This window comes from Muntiacus reevesi, chromosome 16 (assembly GCF_963930625.1).
Source record: "Muntiacus reevesi chromosome 16, mMunRee1.1, whole genome shotgun sequence".
Taxonomy (NCBI): domain Eukaryota; kingdom Metazoa; phylum Chordata; class Mammalia; order Artiodactyla; family Cervidae; genus Muntiacus; species Muntiacus reevesi.
Window position 1 is genome coordinate 40,626,733 of NC_089264.1, and position 13,634 is coordinate 40,640,366.

The following is a 13,634-nucleotide window of genomic DNA, read 5'->3' on the forward strand; positions in this document are numbered from 1 at the left end:
AGCTCATTTTTTGAGATCTACTTTAAGGTCACAATATAAATTAGATAAAAGTTTATAACATCAATATATAAGTTGCACCACTAATGCTAATAGAGAAAAGTTGGAAACAATCTAGCAGATTATATATATAAACTATTTATATACACATGCATTTTACATACAAGTATTAATATATTTACATATATGGGCATCCCCAGTGGCTCAGCAGAAAAGTATCTGCCTGCAGTGTAGGAGGCACAAGTATGATCCCTGGGTTGGGAAGATCCCCTGGAAGAGGAAATGGCACGCCACTCCAGGATTCTTACCTGGAAAATCCCATGGACAGAGGCGCCTGGCAGGTTATAGTCCACGGTGTCACAAAGAGTCAGATACAACTGAGTGCACACAAATGAAGGAGTTGAATTCACTTCCCTGTGCTACGCAATAGGACCTTGTTGTTTATCCATTCTGTATACAGCAGTTTGCATCTGCTAGACCCAAACTCTGAATCCAACCATCCCCTGCCCCCTTCCCCAGCTTCAATTTCCTTTTAATACCTCTTGAATCATTTCCTCTCTTTCCAGAAACCCTCCTTCCATCCAGGAAGAAATAGCATATTCTACAATGATGTTCTAATGCAGCTACGTATGAATTTATACTTACCGTCTGATACAATGAAATAAGAGAAGATGCACTTATTACAGGAAGTAATTTTCTCTGCTTGGCATGTGACTTACTGATTCCTGTTATAGTTTGACTGAGGCTTACATGTGAAATAAATGTATATTTTTAAAACCAGTTTCCCCTCTAATCTGATTGAATTATTTATTAAAAATTGAATGGTTAATAATTGAGAGACTCAAAAGAGTCACTTATTTTAGGTTCTAAAATTTATCTGACTGGATTTTCTTTTGAATACCTTGTTCTTCCTAATGGCATTTCCCTAATATTAATGCGGAACTGAAACCAAAAATAGCAAAGGAGGTAAGGACTTAGAATAGCAGGAACTGAGAATATCAGTGTAATCAGCAAATTAGGGCTATGTACAAATCATGCAATTGGCATCATGGGAGCAGCAAGGACCCGCCATGTGGAGAAGAGAACACTCGACGTTGATAACTTTGATTAGCATTTACATTGATCGCATAATTCAGTCACTGCCAGGATGTTTCATGATGCTAATAAATAAAAGATGACACTCTTTAAGAATGGTGGCTTCTATAGTATTGTAGCCAGAGATAGCTGAAATGCAGGGTGAGGTGATTATTTATTTCACCAGAATTCTCTTGATGGAGCTCTGACTGGCAAACCCAGATAGAGCTGTTTCTCAAAAAGAGGGTGGGAGAGATGTTGCTAGAAGTCTCAGGTGGATTTATGCAGTAGATCGTTTTGTTTCCAAGATCTGGAGCTCCTCCATTTCTGTGCTTTAATATCCTAACTCAGCCCCTCCAGCAAACAAGTGTCCTCCTGGTTTCTCTGCTTGTTTAGCTTTAGATCATCCTGGGTGGGGTTTCACACTCTAGGCCTTAGTTGATTCCTTCTTTCTCATAGAATATGAAACCCTTATCTGTAGTTCTTTATACATCCTAAGTTATATACCATATCCCAGAGCATCTCCCTCCCTCCCTATGTGTGTGTGTGTGCGTGAGAAATTCAAAGCAGTTAAGGCATTTCCCCAAATTGCAAGGTCAAAACCTCTGCTGACTTAAGCCTTTGTCTCTTTTCAGCGCAGCTCAGTATTCTAACTACTTTAGTTCTTTATTCTCTTGTACTATCTGGCTCTAATGTGGCCATCATAGACAAAGATTACAAAGGGCCACAGAAGCATAAAATCTCCTAACAAAACATCAGTTTCTAGTGAGCTGGCCTGAAGTGATCCAGTCAGTAAGACCTCTCAGAAGTTATACCAAATCTCAGTTTCTTGGATGCTTCCAAAGATGAAGAGCTCATTTCTCCTAGTTCCACCTTTGGACAGTCTTTTTTTTTTTTTTTCCTTTATTTTTTCTTTTGTTAATGTTTATTTAAACCAGACTTCCACTTTGACACGTAAAACAGCCTCTTTCTTTCATACTTTCAAGCTACCCTAAAAGTCAACATAGTTAAGCACTTTTTTAAACAGACACATTAAAGTTTAGATAAAAGGGCATAGATAAAAGGGATAAAAGGGTGAAGATAGAATGCTCTGGTAAATTTGGGCATTAAGCATCTATACTAGAATCAGGCTGTCCAAATTCCTAATCTGATTTTGCCTGTTTACTAGCAGCAAAACACTGGACAAATTATTTAGCCTATCTATGCCTCATTTTTAAGGTGAATATAATACATATCTAACTCAGGATTTTTTAGCTTAAATCAAACACTTGGAATATTGCCTGGCACACTTTCAGCACTCAATAAATATTAACTATTATTTTTAATACTGACATGATTAAATAATATTGGTAACTGTCCTGTGACAGTTCATGCTGCTTAGAAATCACTCAATCTATATTAACTTTTATTATTCTGTTTACTATTTTTATTTTATGTTTTCACACATTTTTTAATATCCAAAGTCATAAAAAAATGAATTTGGAATCTCAGGGTCCATAGCACACCCAGTGGGTAAATCACTTCAGGTATACTGGGCAGATTTTGTGTTATCCTCCCAGTAAACACCCAATATCTCCTAACAACTTCGCTTACTGAATCACATTTTAGGTTCAGTTACGATACCTGTACCCATTTTTTCTTTCCTTAGAGAGTCAGAGATTCATCTTCTTTTCTTCAATTATCTAAAGTGACAGCTCCCCACAGTAAGTTCTTAAGATGCCCTATCTTTTGTGATTACAATGGCAACCCTCTAACATATGTCCTTTTACCTCATTTCACAGCTGAGAAAACTAAGGGTTGGAGAGGCTATCCAAGTAGCTGAGGAAGTAACTCAAAGGGAATTTAGAAACCAGATTCTTAATAGCATGCTTCATCTTTGCAGGTACCATCAGAAAAACAGCTCTCAGTGCCCATCTTAGCTGGAATCTCGGTCATAGAGTCTGATACTGTGCTGTCTCTCCTGACCTGGAGACCAGGTAATGTGCCTGGAGCATCTGTCTTAGTGATATACACTTTAGATATCCAAGACTAAAGATACAGCAAAATAAAGATGCATTATAATATGGAATAAAAATAAGTGTATCCTGAAGACTACAGATAGTGGGATGTGCTTATATTTCCACCAAATTAATGGATATTTTGATTACCCATTGACAAGGCCGGATTTCAGATCCAGGAGAAGAGTTTAGCCACTGTGCAGTTGAACTTAGTGAACTACCAAGGTGCTAAGTGATACAGACTTGCTTATGACCTTCTCCTCCTAAGTGACAGCCTCCCCTGTCACTCTCCAAGTCTCAGGTACTATGAATGAGAATACTGAAGATTAGAGACCAGAAATAACAGTTTTCAGGCCAAACTAGATGAAGTTGAGAGACTTTTCAGGAATTCCAAAATTTACATAAATTACAAACATCTCTTTGGGAAAGATTGATGGCAGGAGGAGAAAGGGGCGACAGAGAATGAGATGGTTGGATGGCATCACCGACTTAAGAAGATGAGTTTGAGCAAACTTTGGGAGATGGTGAAAGACAGGGAAGCCTGGCATGCTACAGTCCATGTGGTTGCAGAGAGTCAGATAAGACTTAGGGACTGATCATCAACAATAAACATCTCTGATAGGTATTCTGAAGTTAATTGACTGGTTTGGCCCCAAATATAACTTTATTAGATATTTCTGTGTACCTGAAAGTGAGGAACAAGATAGCATTTGTGATTAGGCATGCTCAGACACACACACACATAAAACACTGAAATGGATTAAGTCTTCTATAGGCATGTTGTCACATTCCTCCAAACACAACATTTAAATACCAATTTGCTTGATTCCCTTTGAGAGTTAAAACTGACTCCCTTACCTTTGATAATAGAGCTGAACTTAGAAGCCCTTTTATACCCTGAGAATCTCAGGCTATTCCACTAATGCTGTATAACACACCACAAAATACCAGGAGATCAAACCAAGTAGCAATTACTGAAAACATTTTCCTGATACCTTCCCAGATTTTCCTATGGGGAGTGCTAGCTCAGTAAGTGTTCACTATACATAAACAAAACATATGCTATAACTCTGCAAAGAACTTACTACAATCTTTTCTAAAGGGTTTGGCTTTGTTTGACAAAATAGCCTTTAGGGGAAACTCTAATGGACTAAAGCTAAAGATCCAAAGAAAGGAAACATGATCCATTTGAAAGTATAGGGGGCTGCGGAGCAAGGTAAAAAAATATGCTTGTGCTGACTCAAAAAGTGCTGACTTCCTCTGGTAGGTCATCTTACAGGTCTACCTTATACCACATAAGAGTGTAATTAAAGAGCGCTGATGGTGGGTGCCAGGAGGAACATGCCCTCCCCAAACCTTGTTGAAGCTGCAATGAGTGCAACCCGTGAGAGTCACTGTGTTCCGTGGCATTGCAATTTTATCAATAGCCCAGGATACAATCAAACCTCATTAACTCGGATTTTGATTCTGAATTTACAAGAATTTCGATATGACTTAAGAATTGATTCTTGCTGAGCTAAAATCTCCAAATAATTTCTTCTTTTGTGAGTATCAGAGTCTTATTCACAAGACCAAGATAGTCCAATGTTGTAGTGCTTGCATCAACAAAGAGCTTCCTATTCAAAGTTTTGCTGAAGTTTTGGAATCCTTATTTCCCACAGAAACTTATTACTATGGGAAGCAGAAAGGTTAGGCAGGCCTAGTTACGTCAAACACAAAAATCGCTATTATTGAAATGATAGTGCTGAATACACCACAAGGTAATTTAGTGTTTGCATTTAAATTCTGGGATTATGGATAATTTTAGATTCTACATTTGTTTATCTTCCAATTAAAAATATAGCAGATATCATCATATAATGTGTAAAATCATCAAAAAGCATTCTTTAGGAGTTGGAAAATAGCAGGTATCTACAAATATGACTAATTAGAGGTGTGATTCCCCTCATGACTAAATTCAATAAGTATATCCATTTCATCCTAGTTTATAAAAAATTGGTAAGTGATCAAACACATTTCTCTTAGTTATATTTATAAATATGTTTATATTTATAAACATATATTTATAAATATGTTATATTTATATAACATAATATATATTATATTATATAATTGTATAATAATATAATTATATTGTAATAATATAACATAATATAATATATAATATAAATAATATACTTATAATTATATATTATATTATATATAATTATATATTATAATAAATTATAATATATAATATATTGTAATATATGTAAATTATAATATATTATTATAATATAATATATATTATATAATATAATTTATATAACATATAATATAATAAGTTATATTTATAAATATGTCATAAGATAGTTTATTAAATTTATCTTTATGAAAGATGACCCTTAAGATATGATCTGATTTTACATGGTTGATAATCTTTGGGAACAAAATGAATAACTTTAAAAAAACAGTATTAACTTTTTTCAGGAAAATGATTAGTAAATATTCTGTTTCATATATATTAGGATATTTAGGGTACTAAATATTGCCGTATATCTATGACTACTATCATCAACCCCTTACCCTACTCTCAACTGAAATCTAATTATTTTCCATTTATGTTTCTGAGTCTTTCATAAAAGCAAGTTGAAAACTTCCTCCCTCAACTTTCCCACACAACAGCTGCAAAACTTTTATTTACTGTGGAGGGTTCAACGGACCTGAATGAAAGAACACGTTATTTGCTGTGGATATAGATGCACATTAGTGTTCCCAGTATGAACAGGGTGCGAACAGTAGGCAGTCTATATAATACACAAGTCATGAGAATGGGGAGTTTTCTCCTCTTCCGCCTCCACCCACTCCTTTGCAGTAGCACCAATGCACATGGTAGGCTTATTCCCAAATTAATGTAATTTACACCAGAGCTACTAGCCATGTAATCTTCACAGGAGTTAGTACACCCACTGTTTGTAGCTGGTATACAAATGAAAAGTGTCTAGAAACTTTTATGGCAATTTGCTATCACTGTAGCATTCAAGCTCATAGTCTAAGCTTTGTGTCACTGCACTGGTTACTAATTGGTTTTAGCGTTGTCTATCTTGTGTGATGGATTGTGTGTAGTGTGAACTGCCTATTAATATCAACAGGTTCAAAAAGAGAACTGGTCCTTCAGCCCTCACAGTCTGAGAAACATTGGTCCACACACAGAGCATATAATATACACATACAAAGTAAACTTCAGATTGTATCTGAAAAGGTCATCTACAATAATATTGAATATAGGGGAAGGATATCAAGATGTGGAGTAGGAGGAAATGGAAGTCATTGCCATGCATGAATGTATCAAAAAACATTTACATGAAGAGCGATTCTCACTGAAAATAAACTGGAGACTGGCAGAAAGACGCATATAATCAAGGCTGTAAAGAAGATACATACAAAGTCAGGAAGAAGAAGAGCAGTGAGCAGATTGGGACCTGTACCTTTCTTAAAAAGGGGCAAAGTGGCAAAGAAAGACGAGGTTACAAAAGTTCCAAGATCCTCCCTAGGGAGTGAGTGGTTCAGACCACACATTGAGCACCCCATCCCTGGAGTCTGACGTCAGGAAGACAATTTCTCTTGGCTGGTTTGAAGACCAGTGGAACTGGCAAGGAGACTGTGAGAAACTCAAATGCTACTCATGGAGAACATGTACACACTTGCTTACTCCTAAAACCAGGTGGAGGAATTAAATTGAGATCACCTGTTACACTACACATAGACATCACCAGATGGTCAATACTGAAATCAGATTGACTATATTCTTTGCAGCCAAAGATGGAGAAGCAAAAACAAGACCAGAAGCTGACTATGAGTCAGATCATGAACTCCTTATTGCAAATTCAGACTTAAATTGAAGAAAGTAGGGAAAAACCACTAGACCATTCAGGTATGACCTAAATAAAATCCCTTATGATTGTACAGTGGAAGTGAGAAATAGATTCAAGGAATTAGATATGATAGACAGAGTACCTGAATAACTATGGACAGAGGATTGTGATATTGTACAGGAGGAAGGGATCAAGACTATCCCCAAGAAAAAGAAATGCAAAAAGGCAAAATGGTTGTCTGAGGAGGCCTTACAATTAGCTGTGTAAAGAAGAGAAGCTAGAGGCAAAGGAGAAAAGAAAAGATATACCCATCTGAATGCAGAGTTCCAAAGAATAGCAAGGAGAGATAAGAAAGTTTTCCTCAGTGATCAATGCAAAGAAATAGAGGAAAACAATAGAATGAGAAAGACTAAAGGTCTCTTCAAGAAAATGAGAGATACCAAGGGAACATTTCATGCAAAGATGGGCACAATAAAGGAAAGAAATTGTATGGACCTAACAGAAGCAGAAGATATTAAGAAGAGGTGGCAAGAAGAACTATACACAGAAAAACCACAGAAGAACTATACAAAGAAGATCACGACCCAGAAAATCACGGTGGTGTGATCACTCACCTAGAGCCAGACATCCTGGAATGCAAAGTCCAGTGAGCCTTAGGAAGCATCACTACGAACAAAGCTAGTGGAGGTGATGGAATTTCAGTTGAGCTACATCAAATCCTAAAAGATGATGCTGTGAAAGTGCTGCATTCTATATGTCAGAAAATTTGGAAAACTCAGCAGTGGCCACAAGACTCGAAAAGGACAGTTTTCATTCCCATCCCAAAAAAAGGCAATGACAAAGAAGGATCAAGCTACTGCACAATTGCACTCATCTCACAGGCTAGCAAAGTAATGCTCAAAATTCTCCAAGCCAGGCTTCAACAGTACATGAACTGTGAACTTCCAGATGTTCAAGCTGGATTTAGAAGAGGCAGAGGAACAAGAGATCAAATTGCCAACATCCGTTGGATCATTGAAAAAACAAGAAATTTCCAGAAAAACATCTACTTCTGCTTTATTGACTATGCCAAAGCCTTTGACTGTGTGGATCACAACTGTGGAAAATTCTGAAAGAGATGGGAATACCAGACCACCTTACCTGCCTCCTGAGAAATCTGCATGCAGGTCAGGAAGCAACAGTTAGAACTGGACATGGAACAACAGACTGGTTCCAAATCAGGAAAGGAGTACATTAAGGCTGTATATTGTCACCCTGCTTATTTAAATTATATGCAGAGTACATCACGAGAAATGCTGGACTGGATGAAGCGCAATCTGGAATCAAGATTGCTGGGAGAACATTAACAACCTCAGATATGCAGATGACACCACCCTTATGGCAGAAAGTGAAGAACTAAAGAGCCTCTTGATGAAATTGAAAGAGAAGAGTGAAATGTTGACTTAAAACTCAGCATTCAGAAAACTAAGATCATAGCATCTGGTCCCATCACTTCATGGAAAATCATGGGGAAACAGTGGAAACAGTGACAGACTTTATTTTGGGGGGCCTCCAAAATCACTGCGTATGGTGATTGCAGCCATGAATTTAAAAGATGCTTACTCCTTGGAAGAAAAGCTATGACCAACCTAGACAGCATATTAAAAAGCAGAGAGATTACTTTGCCAATAAAGGTTCATCTAGTCAAAGCTATGGTTTTTCCAGTAGTTATATATGAATGTGAGATTTGGGCTATAAAGATAGTTGAATTCCGAAGAATTGATGCTTTTGAACTGTGGTGTTGGAAAGACTCTTAAGAGTCCCTTGGACAGCATGGAGATCCAACTAGTCCATCCTAAAAGAAATCAGTCCTGACTATTCATTGGAAGGACTGATGCTGAAGCTGAAACTCCAATCCTTTGGCCACCTGATGCAAAGAACTGACTCACTGGAAAAGACCCTGATGCTAGGAAAGATTGAAGACAGGAGGAGAAGGGGACAACAGAGGATGAGATGGTTGGATGGCATCACTGACTCAATGGACATGAGTTTGAGTAAACTCTAGGAGGGAGGCCTGGAGTCCTTCAGTCCATGGGGTCACAAAGAGTTGGACACAACTGAGTGACTGAACTGAACTGCCTGTTACTCTGGCTGACTTCCCATGCCTACCCCAGCTTGCATCCTGGCCCAGACCCAGTGCTTGCCCTAGCCCCTCTTACTCTCCTGTGCAGCTCCCAGCTAGAGTGAAGCCTGTCATTGGTGAGGACAATGCACAGTTATAGTGTGAAGGAGCTGGCTTGGACCTGGCCCTACATCTGAACGCGGCAAGGGCAACCATTACTGATGCTCTTGGAAGGGTCTGGGGCTATGAGCGTGTGCTGAGACTGCCTCAGCAAGTGCTCTGGCCCAGACTGGACTCCCACTCTGCCCTTCTTGCTCCAGCATTGCCATCTCTGGGCCAATGATGCCATTGCCAAGAGTGAGGAGAGCACACTCTTGAAATGGAATAAGCTAGAATCCAGCCCTCAGGGCTTCTGCTCCAGTACCTTAGGACCCAGCCCAACCTCTTACAGGGCGTTGTTGACCACTGAGCATAGCAGAAATCCAAGCTCATGCATGGCTCTGGCTCTAGCCCCTCTATCTCTGTCCCTACCTCCCAACAAGATAATAGGTGTCAGCACACCTTGAAAGAAGACACAACTCATTCTTTCTTCAGATTCAGCTCTCCCACCAAAGCCAGAGATCACACGCAGAGCAGATAATGATTGTTGTTGTTGTTTAGTCATGTCTGACTCTTTGTGATCCCATGGACTATGGCCCTCCAGGCTCTTCTGTTCATGGGATTCTCTAGGCAAGAATACTGGAGATAGGTTGCCATGACCATCTCCAGGAAGATAGGGGTGCTTCCACTGAAAAACACAGCTTAAAGACCAGAATTGATAACTTTCACCTAATTTAGTAGAGGCCAAGAAAGTTAAAGCAAAAGCAAGGGCACAGAAATTTGTTTCAAGTGAAAGAACAAGAAAATGACTGAAAAAACAACTAACGGAACAGAGATAACTAATTTATCAGATAAAGAGTTCAAAGTATTTGTATAAGAATGCTAACTGAACTAGGGAAAAGAATACATGAACACAGTGAAAATGTAAACAAGGAACCAGAAAGATAAAAAAGAACGTCAGAGCTGAAGTATACAACAGCCAAAATGAAAAAAACAAATTAGAAAGAATGAAGGGGAGACTAAATGATATAGGAGAACACGTAAATGATCTGGAAGATAGTATAATGGAGAACACCCAATAGAACATCAAGATGAAAAACGAAACAAAAAGAACAGTTTAAGGAACCTCTGAGACAAAATCAAGTGTAGTAACATTCACGTTCTAGGGATCCCAGAGGGAGAAGAGACAGAGAAGTTTGAAAAAGTATTTGAGAAAATTATGGTTGAAAACTTCCTGAACCTGAAGAAGAAAACACATATCCAGTTATAGGAATCATAGAGAGCCTCAAACAAGATGAACTCCAAGAGATCCACACCAAGACATATCATAATTAAATGGCAAAAGTTAAAGAGAGCCTTCTAAAGGCAGCAAGGGGAAAACAAAGTCACACAAAAGAGAACTCCCATAAAGCTATCGACATGTATCAACAGAGAGTCAGGGGTTGGGGTGTGGGCAGAATTGCCACTAAACTGTCAGCTCCATGACACATTTTGCAGCCCTTAGCATACCCAACAGGGGCTCAAAAGTGTAATTGACTTGAATTAATGCTTACGTTATATCAGCATTATAACTGTGCTTCATGCTTTATATGTACAAACCCACAGTAACTTGTAGAGGAAAGCACATTGTAAAATTTGTTTTATAAATGAGGAAAGTGAGACTCAAGAAGGGTAAATAATTTGCCCAAGATCATCCAGTTAGTAATTGATTGAATAGCTTTCCACATGTATTCTGTTTCACTGGAGCCTGTATTTCCAACCATGCTATTATCCTGCTTAATGGTATCCGAAACTTTAGCCCAGTGGGGGACCCAATTTGTTACATTCAAGCTGTAGTTACTCTTTATGCCAAGAAATGAAATATAAAATCCCTTTCTTCGCTCAGAAGCAGGGTGGACACACACACAAGCAGTTAGATAAGAAAAAGAACTAAGGACTTTGGGATTATTTTGACAGAGGTCATTCCCAGGGTAAAGCAATTAGCATCTCACACCAACCACGGTTTCCAAAGCAGAAGATCAGTCACAGATAAAAGAAAACAAAACAAAACAAAGCAAAACTCTGCTTGAGCAAAAGTAGGGGAGAAAAATAATAGCTGAAGATAGAATTTCAGGTGGTGTTTCAAGCCATTTTGGCTCAGTATTTCTGAGTATCTGTCATGTGTATAGGAAGCATACGTGTTACTAAACTTGTTTGTTTATCTTATTAATACCTTTTATTACAGGAGGGTCTCAGACAAGAACCTAGAATGGAAGAGAATAAATTATTTTACTTTTCCTACAATAAGAAACAAAGAGAATATCCAGAATTTCACAACCACTTAATGAAGTGGGATTAGAAATAAATATCAGAGACTTATTTGCCATATTTGGTATATATATTTTCACTTATTCCAATTGAATATCATTTATCATTTTTAGTCTATGAATATAGTTTTTAAGTAACCATTAATCTTTCTTCCATGATAAAGTCCCAAGTTAAAACACCTCTTAGAGTCTTGTGGTAAATAGCTATAAAAATCTAATGAACCCTAACTTAAAATTAAAATCTAGTTCTGTGCTATTCTTATTGGCAGCCACCAGGCATGCATATATATTCACAATTAAATTAATTTAATTAAATTAATGAAATGGAAATAAGTTAAATATTTAGTTCCTTAGTCATATTAACTACATTTCAAGAGATCAATAACCATGTATAGTCAACGTCTGACACACTTTGGACAGATTCCCCATACTGGACACATGAAAATCGAACATTTCCATCCTTCAATCGACACTGTTCTTGTTGTTTCTGCCTAAAGTGGACAAAGCCAGTGAACAATGTCTTTTGTATTATGTTGTCATTCTCACGATTATTGCATTCTTATATACTAAGGATATGATAAACCAAGGATACTCCTATTTAAGCCTGTTGACTGAGCAAAATATTAATGGCAAGCCTTTCACTCTCAAAAATGTTCTGATTTGGTCAATAAACTGTGGCCACCCTAACTGACTCATTGGACAGTGCTCATGATTTTCATTTCTTTTTATTCAAGCTGTGTAACATGTGGTGTGTTATATCACTTTTGTGGCATCTCCTTCCTTGTATGTAACTCAAGCTCCTGTTTTTGGTTTTTGGTTCTATCTTGTACTTTTTCTGGCTTCCTGCAGTAATTAAATGTATAAAATAAATCCCTAAAAGGCAGAACTTCCAAAAGCTTTGTGGTGTTTATTATATAATGTTAATATATATTATATAATATTTTTATATAACAGACACTCAAAAGTGTTTGTTACATAACAGACATTAAGAAGCACATGCTTCCTAAGGAAAGTTTCAGGTGACACATTCTGCATCTCTGTCCCAGCACAATGATGGATGTACATTCAATTTACCATCAACCAATCAGATGTTCTCTCCTGGTACTTTGACTTGGTCATATGGTAGGTACTGGTTAGAAAGTGTGTATTGCAGCTGAAATGAGAGTACATTACCCAGGACTGAGGCTTCCCTCATAGCTCAGTTGGTAAAGAATCTGCCTGCAATGCAGGAGACCCAGGTTTGATTCCTGGGTTGGAAGGATCCACTGGAGAAGGGATAGGCTACCCACTCCAGTATTCTTGGGCTTCCCTTGTGGCTGAGCTGTTAAAAGAATCCACCTGCAATGCAAGAGACCTGGGTTTGATCTCTGGGTTGAGAAGATCCCCTGAAGAAGGAAAAGGCTACCCACTCCAGTATTCTAGCCTGGAGAATTCCATGAACTCTATAGTCCATGGGGTCGCAGAGAGTCGGACATGACTGAGAGACTTTCACTTTCACTTTCACTTTACCCAAGCTATTCCTGCTGCTTTGCCTTACTCATTTTTACAGTTCTATCCTTGTATCCCCCAGTAATGCTGTGAGCCACTTGTATCTCTCGATTAAATTCTAGTTTTGCTTAATGTAGACAGGATCTCTTTTTGTCCTTTGCACCCAAGACCCTAATCAGTACTGCAAACTTGAAGAAAATTTTTAACTTGAAACTATCGGTGGTACTAGCTGTACTAAGCAATTCTACACATTTTTATTGCAATTTGCTCAATGCTGAGGCTCATAAAAATATCATACTAACTCCACTCCAGATGTACATAATAACATCTACGTAATCATATGTTCCTCCACAAATTAAGATTGTAAGGTTAAGATTAGAGAGTTCCCTTCTTCAGAATATTCTTCAGATATCATCACAGCTTCTCCAGATGTTTATTAAGCACACATTCCCTTTATAATCTGTTTCCAAATGCAAGCCAGTTTCTGTCTTTGCTGATGCTCAGCTGTATTATTATGTGGGTCACAGTTAACTCTCCACATTTTCACTATCTAATTATTGTTTATGGTTTTACTTTGGATCCTGTACTTCAATTACCTACTCTGTATTGAACAAACATACTAAATTTCCCTCTATTTATTATATCTTCCATAAATTGTATCGCCCATCTAGGATAATGGGTATTGCTTGCACATTTGTAACATTTCAAATAGCCTAAA